Here is a 10,127-nt window from a genome sequence, read left to right as displayed (position 1 = left end):
ATGGCTGTTCTGTGCCAAGCGCGGCAGGGCCCCAGCCCAACTGGTCACTCTGGGCGCTGCTGCAGTACACAGGACAGTACTCTTAGATTTTGTCCGGGTGTGTGCATCTCAGTAAAAACCGGTCAAGAGCTTCAAGAGTGGGTGCCTAGAACTTGACACCTAAACCCAGATTTCTGCACCCCAGAAAGTGGCCTGATTTTCCAAAGTGCTAAGTACACACATCTCCCATTGATGCTCTGTCTAGGGCTTTGCTAAGTGGTGCATCTCAGATGAGCTGGTTTTATGAACGCCATCATGTGAATCGAAAGGAGTCAGTTTTGTGGTTTTGATAAGGTAGGAAATGCAGACCCTGCAATTCGTCCTCTGCCAGACAGCATGTGAAGATGCTAGGACTGTCATTTTAAGATTAAATGATTAATGCAGCGCTGGACGGTCGGCGTTGTACACTGGAGTGTGATTTTCAGATCCTGACTGTGTGCACCGAGCATGACAATACTGTGGAAAGTGCGTTAAGCGGGATAGTCGCGTGCTGCTGAGGTCCAGCGTGGCACCTCAGCAGCTGATGGCTGGAGACTGGTATTAGGTTGAGTGTGAAAGTTGTCCTGGCTTATTATGATTTCCTGGCTATCTGGTGCTTGGGTCTTTGCAAGGAAATTCACTGGAGGAGCCTCGACTCGAGCTTAACAAAGTGGTTTGTATGGGAATTATATAGTGGAGTTGCAGATTTTTTTCAGTGTCTTGTCACTATAAAGAGTGAATTGCCGTTCACTAAGCATCAGTTAGTGTCAGACAATTGCCTCTGTTGTCTGTGTGATCAAAACAGCTGGCAGGAGAACTACAGCTCTGAATGGTCGTGTCAGATGCGCTCCGTGTGCTGTTGTACATGTCGGAAATAAATGTCATTTACTGTGATACACGTACAGACGTAGTCCAATAGCTTTAGCATTCCCCTCGTGTGTGAGATAGCACAGACGTCACCAAATGTCTGCTTCTCTGCTCACCCCAGCCCCATGCGGAGAAAGGGAGTGCAGCATTAGGAAGGATTCATTTTCTCTCATTGCCTACAACTTCAGATAAGTAGATGGGGGCTGCACTGGCTCTAGACCAGCAATGCTCAAAATCTGCAGCCTTGAGAGAACCATATGGACGGACGGCACACCAGGTGCCCAGGACTGCCAGCCCGGAATTTGCTGTATCACTGCTAACCATGCTCCCAATCTGGACATTTACTGCTGCTGTCTCTCCCTTGAAAGCTGAACAGAGAGGGAGGGGGCCTGGCATCCCCCTCTGATGGCTGCTGTCCAGAGAGGTTAACAGCCTACGCCGGGGGGACGGGGGCGTGCTGGAACAATTTGTACAGTGCGGGGGTCTGAGAGCCATTGAACCAAACTGTAAACGCTGTATGTGATGGAAAGCCAGGGGGTGCGGCAGGCTCCCTTCCCCCTTCCTCCCCCCGCACTCCTAGTTCCAGCACCTCTGGCCTATTGTGGCTGCCAGCTAATAGTGTTACTCCTTTGGTTCAAGTGGTGGAGGTCTGCACTTTAGTGAAGGCCCCAGTGACATCTGCATTCCCAAGCAGTGAAAAGCTGCAGAAAGTGGCTTTGAGTTGATATCTCAGGTTGCCGCCGACTGCGTTTGGCCAGTGGGCTGCATGTTGAGATCCTAGCCCTGGTGTTCCCTTCCTCCCTACCCATCGTTTACTCGCACACTAAATGGTCACTGAACAAGCTGCCCCCTTTGGTGACCATCTGCCCCACCCAACGTGGCCAATTTGGTTCTGCCAGGCCAGTCAAAGCCAGGCCTCGGAGCCCAAACCCACACAACACCACGTCCTGCGCATGGGATAACTGGGGTTTCTGTCATGCACTAAGCAGAGGGGAGGATCCAAGTCTTTCTTGGCAGGACGTCTCCTCTCATGTGACTCCAGCCCATCTGCAAGCCCTGTGTGAGTGCGTCACCCGGCCATGACCTGCAAGCTCCTGAATTAGCTCCCCCCATCTCTGGCCATTTACAGGCTCCCCAGTGGCTGATCCTGGCCAGGGGGTGGCAGATGTTTTGCTGCTCCAGGGAACCGGGAATTCTTTCAGAACGGGTTTTAATTCCACTCAGGCCCAGGGGGAAGCTCTGCCTCTCCCACAGTCAGCACAGAGATTGTCCAGGCCTCAGACCAGGCCACTCCAGAAGGTTCGGAGACAGGAATGAGTATTGGGCATGAGAAATGCAGTGTGAGGGGAATGGCGGAATCCCCCGGAAAAATGTCAGGACAAAGACGCTGGTCAGGAGTCCTCCAGCCCCAGACTCAGGGAAGATGCAGCAGGGTTGTGCCGTGGTCCCCCCACCCAGATCCTGCCTCTGTACATGTGAGGAGAGTCCCTCAGGGTCAGACCCAGTGCTGGGGCGATGATCAGAACTACCGGCTGCTGGCCTCTGCCCCTCCAGGTGAAGGGAATGGGAAACTCGGGCAAGGCCACCGACACCTGCTGCTATGACAGCCTGCTTCAGAGCTCACCAAACCCCCAGCCTGCCTGCCGCGCCCCCATCAGAACAGCCACTCTCCTTCCCCCCCACAAACACCCAGGGCCAGGCCCCGCGCTCAGGCCTGAGGCGAGTCCAGTTTTTGCCACCCTGTCTGTGTGAATGAGAATGTCTGAGATGGGTTTGTGATGTGACGGGAGGGGTGTGAGAGGGACAGGAGGACGGGACCGTCTGTCCGTCTGTCTCTCTCTTTACGTAACGCCCACCACTGTGGCACTGAGGTGCTGATGGTCTGTGCATGTGGCCTCTCCTGGAGGCCTGCACTGGAGGGGTCCCCACAAGCCACGGTCAGCCCGGCCGCAGCCGCTGACCCTCTGTGCGTTTTTCTTATAATCAAACAAAACATCCTCTGTAGGGACATGGCTGCTCCTCACCACACTGGCGAAGCAGAGACAAGGCTGGAGGGAGCCTGGAGAGAAGATCGCCCTGCACCGGACGTCAGGGCTTTGAGTCAGCAGCCTGGCTTCAGTCAGGCCCCCACATAAGACGTCTGCACCTGGGAGTCGCTCGCTGGCTGCTCCGGGTCTGCCACCGTTCACGCAGAGAAGTGAGAGCAGGCTGATGGAGGGGGCGGGGGCTGGAAGATACAACGGCCCCCCCAGGGATCATCAGCTGCTGGGGAAGGGGCTCTGCGGCAGCTCTGATACCTGGGAGCCGTGGCCAGGAATCCCTGCAGGGTAATGTAGCCTCCGAACCATCATGAGGCCGGGCAGGCCGTGGGTGCAGCACGTGCCGAGCAGCGATTGAACCGTAATCCAGGGATACGGAGCTAAGGAAGGGTCCCTGGAAGCTCTTTGCTCCCCTAGGAGCCCTCCGGGGTCTGACCTGGGCCGGAGTCTGGCCTCCCTCCCACTGCCCCTAGCTCTCCCCTTTGCCAATGCCTCAGTTTCTCCTCCTGGCATCTACAAAGCTCACCTGGATGTTCCAGCAGTCAGCAGGTGGCTCTGCGGCAGCGGGAATACGGTGCAGTGGGGGGCTGCTCGGGGGGGAAGGTGGAGGGAGCTGTGACCTCACAGACTCGTGACCTGAATGGGCCGTGGAGACTGGCAAAGCACATTGGTGAGGAGGGGAGTCTGCCCCTGGACTGAGGCTGCACAAGCCTGAGGAAGAAGCACAGAAATGGGCCCAGTGGCACCGAGCTGAACACCCAGCAGCTCAGCTCCCACAGTTCCCAGACCTGCTCGTTTATCCTCAGAGGCTTTTAATTAAACCCCTCAGCTGGGGCCCACCTCAAGAATTCCTCTTGCCGGAGTGGGGAGGGGAGACCTGCCGCTGGCTGAGTTTCCTCATGACCCCTCCTGTTTCTCAGAAGGCCGGGAACCCCAGGGAACCAGATGGCACTGGCTCCTTGCCCCTCTGCAAAGCAGGGGTGCTCTCGCAGGGGCAGAAGCCTATGGACTGGTGAAGCAGAGGCTGCCCCATGCTTTTCCTTATCCTCTTGCTTGCTCAGTGCTCTTTGTTCGGTGTCCTTGAGAGCAAAGGAGAGGGATTGTTAAAGCTCTGTGTGAAAATAAACTGAGCTGAAACAATGAGCCAGGCCTTGGCTCTGTCTGTGCTGCAGGCCCATCCCTCTGCCTCCTCCAGGCTCTGGGGCCAAGCAGTTCTACTGAGACAGAGCTCTGGAGACGGAGGAGTAAGTCAGGCTCACAACAGCCTCACACAGGGTCTGTGCGACTCTCTGCTTGTAAATCACAGTAACTGCAAAGGAAGTGAATAGCTAGGGCTGGTCCAGCACCTGAACTGCGTCCTCCCCCAACGGGCAAAGCCATATTTTGAAAAACAGGGTGGAGGAGAGAAAACTGTCTCCACCAAGAAAACTATTTTCTCTGGCTAAGCTTCCTATGACTAATCAGCTACACTATCACATCTCCAGTGATAAGTGGCCAACCAATCCTCTGCTGAGAAATCAGAGATCTCGCTAACTCAGAGCATTCCAGAAGAAGAGAATCTGGCCAGGACATACAGAACCGATACCTCCCAAGCTGTACTCTCCACAACCACAAAGGCAGGGGCTCTTCACACCCCTCCGCCCAACTGACATTCTGCAGAGGGTTCGAATCCCCAGAAATGTCCCCATGAAACTGATGGAGTTAAGAATCCATAAAAACTGCAAGGAAAAAACACAAATCCAAAGAACCTGGAAAGCAAGACATATTGAGCGAATGTTATTGAATTAACTGGATAAAGGAGGATTGATGGAGCAACAGTAAAGGCCAGTGGGGAGATTCAAGCAGCAAAAGAAGTCTGGCTGATCTAAGTCTGGCTGATCTAAACCCTCTGCCACGCCATACAAACCCCTTGACCCAATCACTGCACACGTCTCCTCTCAGGCTAGGGGGATTTTCCAGAGCAGCGATGGGGGTTTTACACCCAAGCCCCCCTGACTTTCACCCGTGTTTCCTTTGAAAATCTCCCCCAATCCCCCTAAACTGCATCTGATGAAGTGAGCTGTAGCTCACGAAAGCTTATGCTCAAATAAATTTGTTAGTCTCTAAGGGTGCCACAAGTCCTCCTTTTCTTTTTGCAGATACAGACTAACATGGCTGCTACTCTGAAACCCCTAATCTTAGGTAATAGGTACCCTGAATAGATCCATTTTTCCCCAGCTGCGTGACCCATCGCTGCCCACCTGGCTTTCATTCCTGCACGGATCCGTCCCTCCCAACAAGGCGTAATTATTTGGGACACTTGGAGGAACACCCGTTGATCTCCAGTAGACTAAGAGAGTTCCTAGGAAGAACAGTGGGAGGCAGGAGAGAGATTTTGCTCTAACCCTCCCTTCCTAAACCAACAAACAGATCATCCCATACGCCGCAGCCCAGCCCCCAGTACCTCTTGGGTCAGAACATCGGCTTCGCGTTGTGTGTTTTCATCTGTAGCAAAGGCAGTAGGGACTGATGCAGTGTCGCAGGAACTGCTTGGTATTCTTAGTACCAGCAGCCTTGGGCCCCTCCTCTCCTGTTCTTAGCACAACCACGTAAATGCCCCTTAAATGTGCCACACCGCAGAACCCTCTGAGCGGTCTCCTACACAGACCCTTTGCAGTGCTGGGTGCTTTCCTGCCTTTGTCTTCCACTTCCTTCAGAATCCCACTCCTCACCCACTCCACCATAGTGCTTGTGGCTTTCTGAACAATCCTGCATGGTGCCAAATGACTCCTGGGAGGTGCTGAGCACCCCAGCCCCTACTGAAGTCAGTGGGAGTCCAGAGCACAGAGCCCCTTGCAGATCAAGGCCGTGTTCATGCAAAGCTCCCACTGAACCCAAGCTGCAAACTTCCCAGGCCTTGGGATCTGGGGCTGTTGTCACAAAGGAAAGGTTCTGAACACACATGCTCAAGCAGGGTGGGACCCATTCACTGGTTTATACAGACCACCTTCAGCAAGTGCTATGAGAGCAGCTCTTTCAAAACTGGGGGCATGCATTCCCTGCAACACGTAACACAGCATGCATACCCAGCACGACCTCCTCTGAACGGTCGCCACAGGCATGGAGAACTCGGACAGGATTTTCCTATTCCCCCCTTTTGTTCAAAGCAACAAGCATATAAACAATAAAAGCTTTTAATGCAACATTTGTCATTCAGGGAACAGTGTCGCTGAGGCAAAGAGATTCGCAAGGTTCAAAGAGAGACTGGCCAATTTGTGAGAGTATCCAGAGTTACAGCAGCTAATGGTACCAAAATGAGTATTGGAAGGGAAGGGAGAAAACCCCTCATGTGTCAAGGTTGAAACCAATCTCTAACTATTGGGCATTAGAATGAGATCTTCGTGGGGGGTAGACTATCTCCCGTCTGCCTACTGAGGCGTTTCTTGCATCTTCCTCTGAGGCCGGCTATGACTGGAGAAACCAGCCTGGGCTAGATGGACCATGGGTCTGATCCAGTCCAGCCATTCCTGTGCTCCTGTGAACAAGAGGGATGTGTTAATGTTCTGGTTTTCATTAAACCGCTTGCTTTACTCTCCGGCGGATGGCTCAGCCCTGCACACTCTCCTGGGCTCTCTGATGAGTTCTTTCCACACACAATCCTATTATAATTCAATGAAGTCAGTGTAGTTACACCAGGGATTAATTTGACCCGCTGAGTTGTTGCGGGTGTGAGAGAGAGAGCTGCACACTCCCTTGTCTCTTTAAAAGGTTTGTAAATGATCTTAAAATTCCCTGCTTCATCACTGTCTGGAGCTTTCGAAACACGCAAAGCTGCAACTCAGGGAATTCTCTGGATTTGCTGAGTTGTCTCTTTCTCTCTCCTGCTTCAGATGACAAAGCTAAAAGCTAATACAGAGAAATTACTAAGGAACATTTACAGGAAGGCAGCATCACTGGAGCAAGGGACATGCACTGGTCATACGTTACATCCCCATTTGTCTGGAGCTGAGAGGATGTGTACTATGGATGTTTCTTCTGAACTGCCCCGCAGGAATAAATACTCTGCATTTCCTATTCTTTCTTTTCCATTGTGGCCTCCTTTCCCTACAGGAATGGGATGATAGCAGTATGCACCTGGGGCTTTGCAAAGGACTATCTGTGTCTTGGATATAGTTTTAGATTTGGTGCAAGCAAATACGCTTTCTGAGAGCTGGAGTTAGGTGCAGTTTTTATCTTCTCAGTACCCCATCTCCACTCTCACTGACACGACTCCCTCCCAGAGCTGGAGCTAGAACCCGGAATCCTAACTCCCCATCGTCATCCTCCCCCCAACCCCTAGAGCCCACACCCCTCCCAGAACTGGGAATAGAACCCAGGAGTCTATTCTATTCTATATAGACTCTTACACCACCCTTATTACCATAGGTTTCAGAGTAGCAGCCGTGTTAGTCTGTATTCGCAAAAAGAAAAGGAGTACTTGTGGCACCTTAGAGACTGACCAATTTATCTGAGCATAAGCTTTTGTGAAATACAGCTCACTTCATCGGATACTTTCAGTGGAAAATACAGTGGGGAGATTTATATACACAGAGAACATGAAACAATGGGTGTTACCATACACGCTGTAAGGAGAGTGATCAGGTAAGGTGAGCTAATACAAGCAGGAGAGCAGGGGAGGGGGGGAACCTTTTGTAGTGATAATCAAGGTGGGCCACTTCCAGCAGTTGACAAGAATGTTGGGGGGGGGGGAGAAATAAACATGGGGAAATAGTTTTACTTTGTGTAATGACCCATCCACTCCCAGTCTCTATTCAAGCCTAAGTTAATTGTACCCAGTTTGCAAATTACTTCCAATTCAGCAGTCTCTCGTTGGAGTCCGTTTCTGAAGTTTTTTTGTTGAAGAATTGCCACTTTTAGGTCTGTAATCAAGTGACCAAAGAGATTGAAGTGTTCTCCAACTGGTTTTTGAATGTTATAATTCTTGACATCTAATTTGTGTCCATTTATTCTTTTACGAAGAGACTGTCCAGTTTGACCAATGTACATGGCAGAGGGGCATTGCTGGCACATGATGGCATATATCACATTGGTAGATGTGCAGGTGAACGAGCCTCTGATAGTGTGGCTGATGTGATTAGGCCCTATGATGGTGTCCCCTGAATAGATATGTGGACACAGTTGGCAACGGGCTTTGTTGCAAGGATAGGTTCCTCGGTTAGAGGTTCTGTTGTGTGGTGTGTGGTTGCTGGTGAGTATTTGCTTCAGGTTGGGGGGCGGTCTGTAAGCAAGCAACTTATTACCATAGTATCTGAAGCCCAGATCCACAAAGGTATTTAGGTTCTTAACTCCTGAAGTTCGGAACCTAAATACCTTTGTGGATCTAGGCCTGAGCACTTTCCAGGTGTGCATTAAGCATTGTGACTAACATTGTCATATGTGGGCCGTTCCCTCTCCAGTGGTGTGTTTTGCTTTGGTTGGTTTTGTTTGGAAGTTTGTTTGTTTTTCCAAATGCACCTGCTGTTCTTCATTTATATTGGAGAATGAAGGTTTGGAAGGTGGTGACGTGAGGTTTGTGATGGCTCTTAGTTCCTGGAGAAGTTCATTCCACAGTCTCGGACAGGCCCAGACAAGCACACAGATGAGCTTTACCGTTAGGGTAGAAAGTTCCACCGTGCCTGGGGATGGGAGTTGTTGACTACGATCTTCATCATAGAGCTGTAGGGTTTTTGGGATATCCCGGGCCCAGGCCATGGAGCTCCTGGAAGGACCAAGACTCTATGAAAAGCCAGCGCAGGGAGCAGAGGACGGGTGTGATGTGTTCACAGGAGCCAGCATTGCTGAAGGTCCATAGTGCAGTGTTCTGAACTTTATGGAGTTTCCTAGGCTCTGAAGACATCATGTCCAGGTAGACACTGCTGTAGTCCCGATGGGAAGTGACAAAGGCATGACCAGCTGAGGCCAGGTCCTTGTTTGCCAGGATGGGACAGGTAAACTCTGATCTGAATCAACCATTTGTGGGTGTGAACCTTCAACCAAATGAGACTGCACCATGGCCGCAAACTCCTCAAAATACTTTCCTCTGCCAACCAGCATCATCTCTGTCTTGCTTGGGTTTAGCTTCAACCTGCTGTCCTTCATCCATGAACTGATGTCATCGGAGCATTGGGCATCATGGGCACGTGTGGTGAAGATAGGTAGAGGTGTCCTCGACCCGCATATTGCTGGCACTTGAGAGTTCAGTTCATCTGACCAGTGGCTATATGGTAGACATTGAATAGAACTGGATAGACAATTTATCCTTGTGGGACCCCATAAATAAGGGGTGTCGTGGCATTCCCCTGGGCCCCCTGCCACCTCTCTGACATGGGACAGCACTCTCTCAAGGTGGACAGTGATGAATGTTGCTGGAGAGGCCCAGGAAGACCAGAATGGATGTCTCTCCACCATCCCTCAAAAGCTGATTAACACCAGTGTTGCTACAGTTGTGTCTGTCCCATGATTTGGTCTGAATCCAGATTATTTGAACTAGAGCATCTCTTTTAGAAAAACATCCACTCTTGATGTAAAATTTGCAGGGATGAGGAATCCAGCAGGACCCTTGCTAAGCTGTTTCATAGTTAATGACTTTCACTGTTCAGATTTGCACTTTATGAGCCCACCTTGTTGCTGGCCTTTGGGAGCTTGGGTTTGACACCGGGGTCCTTACTTGTGGATTAAGTTCTGACTCCCCGTCCTCTCCCTGCTCTTACTCGCTAGACCCCCGCTCCGCTCCCAGGGTGGGGAAGAGAACCCAGGAGTCCGGGCTTCCAGCTCCAGCCTCTGCTACTCTGCGTGAGACGCCGCGCCCCGTGGAGGGAGCTGGTGGCTCCGCTCCGTGCGCCCCCTTCCACGTTTTCCCTCATTCCAGCCACGCCCCGGACTCCGGCTCCGGGTTTCCCCGCAAGCCCGCGCTCAGCCCAGCTGTTCGCAGCTGTCCGGCCGCGGCTGCCCGGTGTCCTGCGCCCGCCGGTCCCGGCCGCTGCCCCAGGGCCCCGCACCCGGCTCCGGCCCGTCCGAGCCCCGCACCGCGAGCCCGGCCTCTGCCCCAGGGGCCCCTCCGAGCCCCGCACCGCGAGCCCGGCCGCTGCGGACCCCACCCGAGCCCCGCACCGCGAGCCCGGCCGCTCCGGACCCCACCCGAGCCCCGCACCGCGAGCCCGGCCGCTCCGGACCCCACCCGAGCCC

This window comes from Natator depressus, chromosome 27 (assembly GCF_965152275.1).
Source record: "Natator depressus isolate rNatDep1 chromosome 27, rNatDep2.hap1, whole genome shotgun sequence".
Lineage (NCBI taxonomy): Eukaryota > Metazoa > Chordata > Testudines > Cheloniidae > Natator > Natator depressus.
Note: the sequence above shows the minus strand (reverse complement) of the source record.